The following is a 12,383-nucleotide window of genomic DNA, read 5'->3' on the forward strand; positions in this document are numbered from 1 at the left end:
GAAATACCACACAGTGTTGGGCTACTGGAATAAGCTGAAAGTTTGTAGTCTAATGAACTGTATGTTTAGTAGTTTGTAGTTGTTGAGTACTGGGGTTGTGTCAAGTGTACCTTTCCATGAAGTAACTTATGCAGAGGTAGGAAAATACAAATAAATCTGTTTAAGGAGTACAGGGTCAGATTTATACTGAACATCCCTGAGATATTAGGTTTTTACATAGACAAAACAGTATTACTTAGCTCTAGCCATGAAAAGGCTAAGAATACCCTAACACAAAGTAGTAAAGCTCTATCTTAAGTCATCACACCACTGACTGACTTGCCCACAAGTATATCCTACTGTTCCTAACAAGCAGAATTACCAACAACTTAATATCAAGTCCGTACATGAATAGGTATCAATGGAAGATGCTAGCACAAGGTTCACTGGATAGGCATCCAAATGCTTCTACATACAGCTTAACTGGGAGGTACTACCCAGCTGAAAGGCCACAGTAGATATATTCTACTTGGATGTCCAGCTCAGCTCATATGCATACAAAGGTCCCACTATACTAAAGGGTCAAAAAACTTATTTTCAAATGGCATCCTGAATTGTCACACAAACTATCCCAGAATGACCACTTGGAAGAGGACACATCTTATCTGGTTCAATGCCATTTCTCCAGTAGACTGAGCGACTCACTGCTGCACAGCTGCATATTGAGAGTTCTGAACAGACCATACCTGGAAGACAACAAATTGGATAGGTGATATGAAAGCAAAGCAGCAGAAAAAGCTCCAACTCTAAGGCCAGCAGTAACAGTAGGAACATGAAGGGTACAGATAACCGTCTCATCAGTCCTCTCTTCAGACCATGAAAAGAGCTAGATGTTTTGACTTTTAGGCTATGACAACTGATGTGAATGGCAGATGGAGCCACAGGAGTGCTATGGTGTTGGAAACATTCAGGATAACTCCTGCACCAAGAAGTGTAAACCTTTTCCCTCTCCACACCAAAGTCAGAAGCAGAAGAGCCAAGAAAAAGGACAAGAACAAACCAACATCACAAGCCGATTCCCCCAGATATATTTCAGACAGAAAACAGGACATGCACACTAGATGTGTTAGTGTTAAAGCAAGCTGTGCATTTGTTTTGGGTTATTTTTTGAACTCCTGGGAGTTGGCTGGCCAGCCACACTACACTAAGGAGCAATAGTTCAGACTATAAAATCTCTCCTCTGGGAGTACCCAGAGCCAGACTGCACAGGCCAGCATACTTGCTCATATATTCCCTTTGTAAAATGGGAGGAGTATTCTTGCCCTGTATGCATGCCTTCTCCACCGCACCCTGCAAAACAAAAACAAACACCAACCCTGAAGCTCATTACCTGGAAGAAAGATCCAGCACTGAGACTATTCTACCAGTTGATTCCTGTTCCTCCTATTTGTACTCCCATATGATTGATAAGCAAGTTGTAGGTTTAACAGCACTCAGATTAAATGTATTCTGGAAGACTGCTGTGTGTAAGTGATGATAGGAAATTAAGTGGCACAGAAATCCAACGGTTATGTAGTCACCATTTGTTGGGTTAAGCCACTGGTTTCTGGACATGGTCCAGGAAGACTGATCATATATTCATGGACAGAATGAAGATGGTAAGTGTTACATACAGTTGTGCTTTTATAAAAAGAGTGCTCTGGGGTCAGCCCCCAGTTAGATCATTTATTTATCTGGCACCAAAGGGTGATAATGGCTTGTTTTCAAGTCTCCAAAATAAATGAACTATACTGCATGCAGAAGTAGTCCAGGCCAGCCAGCAAAGGATAGAAAATATGCAGGGTCAGCATAACACTGGTTTCAATTTCAGTTACAAAAACATTAGAGCTCTCATTTAAAACAAGATGAGGAAACTAGGTTCTCTCTGCTCTAAAAGCACCAATCTTGCTCTCCCCAGAATGCTGATAAAACCCACCTCAGACAGTTTAGCAAAACAGTTCAGGAGTAATGCTTTCCTGCTGCTGTTTATGCACCATGATCTTTAAAAGCATCTTCAGTCTATTCCTTACAGCGAAGTTTTGTTTACCTCCTACCCTTTTACATCTTGCTACATGAGTAGCAGCTATTAACTGACAATTTTAGTCTTGTAAAGGAAGTAGGTCTCAATCCATTCCCAGAGCACCTCAGGCCACCCCATAGCAATCAGTCTTCATAAAACACTGCAAAGAGACTTCTAGTCAAGCCTGAAGTGTCAAGCCAGCTAGGTGTCCTAAAGCTAAAGAGACTAGTTTAATAGCCTATACCCTTCATAGATGGGAGTCCTAGAAAGCACATCTTCCCCAGCCCTAACTGGGTTTTAAGAGTTTTATTAGTTGTCCATGTTGCAGAGACTAACTTCCCATCACCTATATACTGAGATTTATGTTCAAGCAGACTACATGCCAGCAAGAGGCAAACCAAGGGCAGAAGCAGCTCCTAAGCCAAACTAAATCATTACCCAATGAAAGCCTTGTGTCCTGATGCTCGCCAGAGTCACTTGCCAAGAGTAAGTTTGATGAGAAAACCTGGCTGCTTCTCCCAAGTTGTTATAATGCAGTATGCCAGTTGCAGTGTAAATTACTTTAGTGCTGTTATTTCCAACAAGTGCTGTAAGGGGCTTTAGTTAAGCTACTGTGTGCCAGTTTCCCTAAGATGGCAGTTCACAGTACACAAACCACTCAATGCCTCAAACATTGCAGTGCTCTGGAACCAGTGCTGAGATGCCTAAAGTTCAGCTTTTAACTTGAGGCCAGCAACTCTATCACAGGTCTAGATTTAATAGCATGAACTCAGCTCTTTTTCATGCAGAGTATCTTATTCCACTTGGAGGAGTGAACTGTGATACAGAAGCATAACAGAATAACCAGTGTATTCAGGCTAGCAGTATTATTCAGTGCTTGGATTCAAGAGACCCTCAGTCCCAGCTGGAGCACATAATATCCTTTACTAGTGGAAGTTTTGGGTGGTTACTCCAAGCAGGGCTGTAACCCAAATGCAAGATGTGTGGGTAACTGATAAGCTGCTGACTGTAAAACAGTCACCTGACCAGCAGCAGCTTACCAAAAGCATGTAAAACCTTTAGTTCACAGCCCAGAGCCCCACAGCTTAAGAGTGTCTACCTCCAGGCTTGGTTTCTGGGCTGTTCAGGAGCTCCCATCTGGAAGGCGACTTTCAAACTGAAACACCAGCTATCTGTCAGGCTGCACACATGGTGTCAATCATTCTGACAGCAAGCATTCTGCTTCAACTTTCTGGCAACTAGATTTGCCAGAATGATTTGTATCTTCTGCTTCTGTATGGCAACCTAAATGCACAACTCTGCTAAAAAGTTTATTGGACTTGTTAAAGCAGTTACCAAGCAGAAGGAATGCTCCGCTTAGAAAAAGTAGTTTCAAACACTTCTATCAGTTTAGCACTGGTGTATTAACCCAAATGACAACCCCTGCACTCTCTATTCCCCAAGTTAATCACACCGTTAAGTGAAAGCTGTTTAGTAAGGCTGACAATGTGCTGCAAGCTGAAGGACCAGGAGCTCCAACAGAATAGTTATCAAATCAATTAAGCCTTCTCAGACAGAACTGCACATAAGACTACACCATTGTCAGTGTAGTTTTGATGACTTATGCCTATAACTGAAATAGCTCACAGCCTGGGATCTTGCAAGTATTACAGGTAAAGGTTATGGGAGTAGCTTGCAGAAGTAAAATGCAGCACAAACATTTTTTCATGTTACCAGTCACTGTGCAAGCTGCTAAAGCTTCCCCCTCCATCATAACAGCCTCATTGCTTCCACAGCAGCTCTCCTGGCAGATCAAGTGGAAAGCCCCATTTCAACCCAAGTAGCTTTGCCTCTGTTCTACATGTTTTTACACTAACCATCACATTAAAAATCAGTTTGAGGTGCAAGTGGAGTTTGTTTTTATCTCAAGCATGACACCACTGCACTTGTGCTGTTGCTCACACACACTGCTTGATCATTTGATGCAAGTGTTTTAGGGTGGCTTCTGCAGTTAGGAGTAACAGCAAAGGTACAGACTCCTAGTTAAGCTCAAAAAGAAGTGCCAGCTGCAGTTTTGTGATGGGTGACGTGAAAGGATTTCACCGTTTCTGCCTTAACATACATGTAGATGTGCCCACATACTGTGGGTGAAACTGGCTACCTACTCTAGGAAATGAGGCTTTAAGTCATAAGGCGTTCAACTAAGACCAACAGCAGTACATCACAGGCAGAGTTTACAGATTAAACTAGACAAGATCAAATGCTACTGTGCAAAAGAACCGTTTATGGCTTAAGTCTTCTGAAAGTACAGAAGTGTTATACAGAACTGTTCACAACTGCAAGCATTATCTAGCAATTAGTAAGCCATTTCAGTCATCAGCTTCCCACTTAGGAATTTATAAGATGCCTATCAAAGTCTAAGCTACTCAGTTGGCAACACATTTTGACTTTAAGGTTTTTCCAAACATTAGATGCTGTTTCACTGTTGAAATACTCTGCAGGTACCACCCAACATTTAGTATTCTCATAGCTTTTAGAAATGATCCATTTAAAACTAGTTTATACAGACAAAGCCCATACATTCCAGCCTTAGTATACAAGCAGACTGATACTAAATTACCAAGACTTAACTTTCTAGTTGTCAGTGAATCCAGGAGTGGAGTGAGTTTAAAGGTAATTAACCTCTGAGGTCACAGCCATGTGAGATGGGTCCAAATTCAGCCTGCTTTCCCTAAGCTCCTCAGAGCCTGTATTTCCACACAGAATAAAGGGAGTTAGTTCAGAAAGCTCCTCAAATAGGCTACAGATTTACTTCAGTGTGAAAAAATGAAGGTCACACATACTTAGACACACAAGCAGTGTCAGTCAGTTACACCATACTTCATTGGAAGCCACAAATACACCCCTGGTGTTGCCCCACAGAAAAGACACATGAACAGAGTTGTACTTCATTAAATTTGAAGTTACATGACAGAAGGAGCAACAAAATCATCTACATCAGTTGTTCTTGTAACAACCTTCTCGCCACTAATGAAGGACACCTCCAGCAGAAGACATCCTCCCTTGTCTGCTTAAGGCAGTATAATACAAGTGTTTTTAAACCAGACTGAATTGCTGAAATACATTTCAGCTTTGAGGGAGAGGATTGCTTTTGATTGCAAGCCATCCCCACAGCATCCAAACAAGATCCCATCAGCAGATACTGTTCATTGCTTTCTCAAACTCCCAGAGAGCAGCAGGTTCCTGTAGGAGTTAACATGCATTACACAAGAGGGTTATCTATAGAACCATATGTTTTCAATTTTACTGAAGATGCCTCAGTCACACATAATTGAGTGCAAGAACTGCTACCATTTACTTGCTTAGAGGCATGAGCCAACCCATGTAAACTGGCCTCTGATATTACAAATAGCTAACTAAAATAGAAGTTGTTCCACTGATCCCATCCCTTACAACACGGAAATTGTTTTGTCATGAAAACTTCTTTAAATATCCAATTTAATCTCATTAATACAGGACTGAAGCTCTCACTTCTAAGACAGCAGCTGCCACCACCTTTGACAGACACAGGAACTGGTAGATGTTTGTGGATGTCTCAGACTACTGAATGCAGTTTCAGGAGCTTACTGAGTGTTCACTGTAAGTTTTAAAAGCTAAAAGTACTTCTGGAAGCATTTGTAGCCATAGTGTCAAGTAAATACCTTAATCTCTTGTCTGAAATCCCTTTCCTTATTTAGGAAGGGAAAAATTAGGCCTGTTGAACATTTCATCAATCCAGTATAATCATTAAACAAACCAAGCAAGGAAAACCTTCTCTTTTGCAATACTGTTGTGGGGGAAGAGGGCATATACAAGCTACATCTATGCAACTGCACCAGCAACCACTTCTGCCAGACACTGACAAAAAATCCTGACTTCTAGAGGGAAACAAAGTATTCACCAGCTCACTCTGAGCTCAAGTGCCTTCAAGCCATATTTCCTTAAATATTTTAGTAGCACAGTCTGATTAAAGCAGTGGAACATGACGCAGATCACACTGGAGCAGTTTTTACAGAGCAGTAAGGATATGGCTGTAACAGTGCAATTTCCTCTCAGTCCTCATAATGTTGCAGTTATCTGTGCTCCGCACCTAGTGCTGCCTATCCCTGAAGGTCCACTTCTTGTAACATCTCTCCTTTCCTTAAGGAAAAATCACCTCCTCTGTCCAACATCCTGCAATATCTTTCCTATCCTTTTCCATTTGTAATTCATTGCATTAGCCAAGCTCTAGCAACATTGATTCACTCACCGCACCCCATGCCAATTCAGAGCCTTGGCTAGATTGTTTCTTCGCCTCCTTTTCCTCTATACATAGAGAATACTGGAGGCCAATCTCAACAACAGAAAACTGCCCCACAGGGAAAGTATTTTTCAAGGTCAAACAGTTTCTACACCTGATAAAGATGCTAAATTAGGGCATCTTGGAGTTGCAAGTCACTGATAACATGATTTTAAGGGAAACTGCAGCCTTTGTGCAACACTTAAGTGCCAAGTAATTTCTTCCCCCAGTACCTTCCCACCATCAGACTACGAGAGGTGAGACTCAACAGTTTTATGACAACATATTGCGATCAAGTTACAGATTAAGTGTAGAATTATTCAAATGGAAAACTAGTGAAGTTTAGTAGTTTGAAGAGCTACACTAATTTCCACCTTTGGCCCCTCGGTCAAGTCCTCTTGCAGCACACTCAACACAGTCCCAAAGGGGCACTCAACCACCTCTTTCTCACACAATTTTCAACTCACTAGGACTCACTATCCCAGACAAGCCTCTCCAACCCAGCCTTACTCACCCTACCATTCATTCCTCAACCCTTTCCAACATCTGCAGCCCCACGTTTCCTTTAGCCCAATCCCTCACCACAGAGCTCAACCCTTTCCAACTGTCACCTCTGCAGCCCCATGTCTCCCTCACCTCACTCCTTATCCCCTTCCCCCTCTGCAGCCTCACACCTCCCTCACCCCAAAGCTCCTCACCCCTTTCTCACCTCTCCAGCCCCAACTACTTCACCCAAAAGCTTCTCAGCCGTCCCTTACCCCATTGCTTCCCAACCTCTCCTTACCTTCACACTCCCCCTCCTCACTCCAGGTACCCCCCACAGCTCAGCCGCCACCCCTCCAAGGCCCAGCCGCCCCCTGACCCACTTACCTGCCCCCGGGTCTCCCCCTGCACCCGGGACCTGCTCCGTGCAGCGGGGGAGGCGGCGGTGCCGGGAGGTGGCCGCGGCGGCCGGCGGGGAGGGTGGGGGAGGGGGGGAAAGAAGGGAGGGGTGAGGTCACTCACGGCGGCACGAGCACGGCAGGCGACACGGGGTACCAGCGGCCGCTTTATACCGGGCTCCTCGGAAACCGTCTCCCGCTTCCGCTTCCGCCCCCTCCCCACCCCCGCCCCCTTCCCGCGCCGGGGTACATGAATATGCAGTAGGGGGCGTGGCCCGGGGGGCGGCCGCGGTCGGGCGGGGGGCGTTGCTATGGTGACGGGCAGGCGGGCTACGGGGGCGCCCTGGCATCCGCCCAGGGGCGGGGGTCGCGGGCGGCCCTCCCACCTGAGGGGAGCAGGGAGGGCAGCGGGCGGCTGCCGGGGCCGGGTCAGGTGTAGCGGCCGTTCCCGCTGCCGGGGGACGCGCGGACGAGCCCGCTGGCACCTCTCCCGGGGCCGAAGGGGGATTCCTGGACGGAGAGGGAGCCGAGAGCAACCTGAGGGCGGTTGGAGGCTGCCACCTGATCTGCTCCCGCCGAGCCAGCCAGCGTTTTCCACAGAAACTCGGTGGGGACATGGCGCGGAGCCGCTCTCCCCCGTCCAAAAAAGTTGTGCCAAGTACAGCTCCAAACTAACAACTGCGAAAGAGCAGGGGTGGACGCCCTTCCCTACCTGAGATACTGCAAACATGCCGGCCCAAAATTGTTGACGTTTTCCTGCATCGTGAGGAAAAATAACACCTTTTCCTCAGGCTTGGCCACATGCAGAGTCCCATCGTGCTTCCCTTCCATCAGCTCTGTGCCCACCAAAGCCTGGGAGCCTCCTCTCCACATGTCCAGCCCTGCGCTTTAATGGGGTGTGACAGGCCAGTGCCTGTCACCTGCTCTGTACAAGGGTCTAGTCTGACATTCATCACACCCGCAATATACAACGTTCAATATACAACATGCAGGGACCCTCAGGAAATCAAAACACTTTAGTCCTGATTGAACCATAGTCCTGCCACATTGTAAGCACCCCCTGCAAACTTGCCATAAAAGAACACGTTCTTTCAGCACAGGTGTGGGGTTTTTTTTATTCTCAATTACCATCTCCTAGCCTTAATTGTGCTGACTGCAACGGGCAGGGTAGTGTAATACTTAATTTTTACTACTTACATAAACTGGGGATGCATAAAGTAGTGTATGAGTGGCATGTAAAAATGCACGTTACATTGCGTAAGTGTAGTTGTTTTCTGTTTCTTGACATGCCATTAAGTATATATTCCAAAACAATTGTTTTATTGTGAACTTCTTTCTCTGCAGCTTATGAATAAATAAACCACAAAGCATACCAGACTCAAGAAAAAGGAAAACCACAGAAGGCAAAATGGAAGAACTGTACACATCTATGCACTATTAAAAAGCAATAGGAATCTTGAGTCTGACAAAAATACTGCAATTACAAGCCCTAAAGAAACAAAAAAAAATTAATTATTCTTTTCTTCTGGAATGCTATTATCAATATGTATTTATTTTTAGGTTAATTTAGACCAACGACTGAAAAGCATGCATGACCGCAGTCATACATAACTCACTAAATCAACCGTTCTCTGATGATGATTCCCGAAGTCTGTTGAAAGAATGATGGGTTTGATGACATATTGCTGATGTTTATAAATATTTTAACAATATTGCTAGCTTTTTTAGAAAAAAAAAGTGGCAAAATAATTATTTTAATTAGCCAAATGATAAAGCTACAATACTGATGACAGCCCAGTGTAACACCTACTCTTGACAGTAAAACGACACTCACTACATCAGAAGTGAATGTATGTAGTATGGCTTAATAAAACACTAATTTTTTTTCCACAGAAGAAAAAAAACCACCTATATTTACAGTAGTAGAGAAGAATAATGATTTGTGGTAAGAGAAAAGACTTCAGTGACTTTAGTGGAAATTATATGAGACCCTAACAGAACTGAAAACACTGAGAAGGGATCTCAAAATGTGGGTGTAGTTACAACTTCTAAGATGTGCTTCTTCTTACCCATAGATCTGTGGCAGCCTGGAGTACCTGATGTTTTGAAACCTTGCTTTAAAATAACTGGAAAAAAATTGCTTCTTTTTTTGTGTGTCTTTTTGTTGCCTGCTGTTGTGGCAAAGCGTGGTCCTTACCTCACCCTGACATTTTAGACCTGTTCCAGCAATGTCCAGACATGTCCAGACGTGTCCAGATATTTCTCCATTGTATTTCCTCATTTTATTTTCACTTGAGTGTTGTTAACTGTCTAGCTGAGCCTAGAGTCATAAAGAGTAATTTTCCATAAAACGAACAGTTTAGTTTAAAAAATCCATTTTTTTATAATGAGAGTGAGGGAGTGGGGGGAAAAAATCCAAGGAAGCAGACCCACCTTTTCCCTTTGAGGTTCTTACTCAACTCCAAATATTTAATCCATAATAAATAAATGCATCCTCAAGTCTTGGCAGGGGAGGAATGAGTGTCAGTTGAGAGACTGATGTGCTGTCCAGACGTGTGCTACGTTTGCCCAGGAGAGGGACTGATGTTTGTGGGACTGGGAGAAAAGCTTCTAAACTGTGGTTGAGGGTGAGGTTGGGGACACGCTCTGCTTCCCCATGTTTGTGAGAGTCGACTTTTAGCAGGTTCCTTCTCAGCCGGGTGGTGGTTTTGAGTCCTTTTCCTCAGTGTGTTCTTAGGCAATGTGTAGCGAGTTGAGGCACTTCAGCAAGAGCTTTCCCTAAAGAAAGCATCCCGAAGTCACCTTAAAATCTCTCTATGACTCTTATTATGCATGCTTCCATTTTGTGAGTCACGTAGTTGGAGAAACCCCCAAGGTACTGCTCCCTCACTTATCCTTGCTTCCACTGATTTGTTTGGCATGCAGTACCCAAGGACTTAAAAAAAAAAATTAAAAAAACCTACAGGACCTCTGAACACTGAAGAGCAATATCCTGCTCTGAAAGCCTTGCCCTCTGTCTTGGCATAGAAGCTGGAGCAAGGGGTCTTCCCTATTTAATGAGATATGTTAATTAACCAGACGGCAGGATCATCAACAAGCTGCCATGACTTCTCTCTACTCCATTTCACAGGTACTTGGCTTACAAAATTGTTATGAAAATTTACCATCCAGCCAAGCCAAACAAACAACACCCCCAATATTATTTTACACGCGTGTCAAAAGAAATAACTTGCCGCAGGCAAAGCGGGTGAAGGAATTTTACGAGGCTGTGTCTGATCCTCCCTCTCCCCTCCCTCAGACAGTTAAAGAAATGTTTGTATGATGAAAGGGGTAAGGGAGCAGAGGACAGCTGGTTAGGAATTAATGAAATGTTTGAGCATTATCATGCAATAATGGATTTAGTTGACTGTTTGCCAACAATCAGATCCAGTGTGAATTGCTTTACATGCGACGCAGGGATTCCTAGATTATCCAAACCTCATGAGACGGGCTGCTGCTCCTAAATCCTTTGAAAGCTGTGACTTTATAAAAAAAAGGTAATTCTTCATCTGGATGGACAAAAGCCCATGGGATTGTTTTGACTTGCTTTCAGACTTAATGATGTTTGACACAGCCAACTCTTAGAGGTGTCTCCTAACTGGGAGCGGCCATGGGTTTGGGAAGCCTGAGGCTGGACTTGAGGCAAATCTGAGCACCCAGAAGCCCAGGTGAGGTCTCCTAGCCAGGACATTTGTAAAGAGGACGTGAAAAATGAGACTCAACTTTTACACATTTGGCCTGTAGCTTCTCCCCAGGGTATCTCTCATAAAGGGTGAGATATCTGATGGGAAACCAGTGCTCTGGGCTTGAAACTGCTGTTTATCCTTCTTCCCACCCTCCCCCAACATATGCTGTCATTAAGCTGGAACTTTAATGGTTGTGTAAAGTGGCCCATGTCCCTTGGTGCCTTTTTTTTCCTTTTTTTTTTTTTTTTTTTTCTTTCTTTTTTCCCCTAAAAGCATTGGGTTTCTTCTGGTTTCTGCCTATGGATGAGGGCTGTAGACTTGAAGCAAGCAAACCAAAGATATTTTGTCTGGACACAAACAAGTCTCAAGAAGGTTTTATAGACAGCACGATACTGCATGTGAGTTTGTGACTGCAACCCAGATAGGCAGATTCACAGGTCAATTTAGGTTGCCTGTGGCTGGTAGCCAAAACTGACTTTGAAGTTTGAGAGCCAAATGGCTTCAGACAGGACATGCAGGTATAGAGTGAGACCTAGCCCTTTGCCCTGTCTTGTGCCCAGAGTTTACCCATCTGGAGCCATTTGGTTCATGTCACCCTAGAGCAATGTCAACAGTCCTAAGCAAACAGGTGCAGGTGTAGGGTCCATTTATTTTTCTCCTGGGATGAAACCTGGTGTAAAAGCAGTAGCTGTACCTTCCCACACCATCCCCATATGGAAAATAAATGTCTCATCGTGGAGACTCCAGCTGATAGCAGTTATGTTGGCAAGATCCTAATACGGGCTGTAAGATACGTTTGCTGCTGCTGCTGCTGCTGCCGCTGCCGCTGCCACTTGTGAGGTCTCATCAGGAGTTCATGCCTTGAAGAATGAGAGTTCCCTATCATTATTTTCCTGGTTTGCACAGCTAAAAAGTGGTATTAACAGCTGCAAAAATTATCCTGCCTCTTGAATTTATGTGGTCTATAATTATCTTCACAATAAAACTGCGAGGAATTAAACTCCAGTGCAGTTTATAGTTGACAAGGGATGACTTGACAGTCCTTCAAGAACTGTGGCCTTCAGTCCTCATTTAAGTGCCAAGAGCAGTTAAAATGCTGCTAGACAGCATTTGAGACCTGCAGGGCTTGTTCAGTTCAGTCACTCCTTCCCTTGCAATGGAGAGACCAAACCCTCATTTTTGGAGGCTATTTACTCTTTCTGTTTCTCTCTGCTTGGGCAATGAGCTGAGTTTAGTCAGTTTTCCTTCCGAGCTGCTTCATATTAAACCATGACTATGATGTTTATGTCGTTTCCATTGCCACACAAGGATATTTGTACTTTGGTCTCTCTATTTTTACTCAAAGCCAAATTGAAAAATGGATTTTCATCACACTGGGTTTGCAAAGAAGCAAAATCCTGAACCAAAGCCCGAAGTACAGGAGTCTGTTTAACTCTGAGATG

The 12,383-nt window shown here is 44.0% G+C and overlaps 1 protein-coding gene across 6 annotated transcripts in view; it reads right to left on the minus strand.

The window, feature by feature from the left end:
- SLC45A4 (solute carrier family 45 member 4) overlaps positions 1-12,383 on the minus strand; it is an 89,724-nt gene that overhangs the window by 60,114 nt on the left and 17,227 nt on the right. For 3 of the 6 annotated variants that reach the window (XM_040585604.1, XM_040585597.1, XM_040585598.1), the window contains exon 1: positions 7,206-7,410. The exons of 1 other annotated variant lie outside the window; for it this stretch is intronic. The gene's annotated coding sequence lies outside the window, so the exon portion shown is untranslated. Of the gene's footprint in view, positions 1-684; positions 726-7,205; positions 7,411-12,383 lie in introns of those variants that run through there. 2 more of the 6 variants (XM_040585600.1, XM_040585602.1) reach the window with 2 other exon arrangements.

This window comes from Falco naumanni, chromosome 3 (assembly GCF_017639655.2).
Source record: "Falco naumanni isolate bFalNau1 chromosome 3, bFalNau1.pat, whole genome shotgun sequence".
In the NCBI taxonomy this organism is placed as follows: Eukaryota; Metazoa; Chordata; class Aves; order Falconiformes; family Falconidae; genus Falco; species Falco naumanni.